Source organism: Leptonychotes weddellii, unplaced genomic scaffold (genome assembly GCF_054177405.1).
Source record: "Leptonychotes weddellii isolate Sample4059 unplaced genomic scaffold, ASM5417740v2 HiC_scaffold_73557, whole genome shotgun sequence".
Classification (NCBI taxonomy): Eukaryota; Metazoa; Chordata; class Mammalia; order Carnivora; family Phocidae; genus Leptonychotes; species Leptonychotes weddellii.
The window spans coordinates 1-449 of NW_028043402.1; the positions used below are offsets into that span (position 1 = coordinate 1).

Consider the following 449-nt stretch of genomic DNA (forward strand, 5'->3'; position numbering starts at 1 on the left):
ATATTTTAATATGTTATGGATGTCCTTCTGTTATTGATTTTAATTTAATTCCTGGTGATTTGAGAATGTACTTTGATTTTAATCTTTTTAGATGTGCTAATGCTTTTTTACATCACAGAATATATTCCATCTTGGTAAATGTATCATGAGAGCTTTGCGCAGTGGCAGTATCGTAACCAATGAGGTTTATCTGAGGCGCGATTATTGCTAATTGTAAGTATATCATGAGAACTTTGACAAATGTATAATTTTTTTTTTTTTTTTTTTTTAAAGATTTTATTTATTTATCTGACAGATAGAGAGACAGCGAGAGAGGGAACACAAGCAGGAGGAGTGGGAGAGGGAGAAGCAGGCTTCCCGCGGAGCAGGGAGCCCGATGCGGGGCTCGATCCCAGGACCCTGGGATCATGACCTGAGCCGAAGGCAGACGCTTAACGACTGAGCCACCC

At 39.6% G+C, this 449-nt stretch overlaps 1 pseudogene; it reads left to right on the forward strand.

Moving 5' to 3' along the window:
• Positions 1 to 150: 150 nt before the first annotated feature.
• On the forward strand, positions 151 to 273 carry LOC145719813 (U4 spliceosomal RNA; annotated as a pseudogene).
• The last annotated feature ends 176 nt before the right edge of the window (positions 274 to 449 follow it).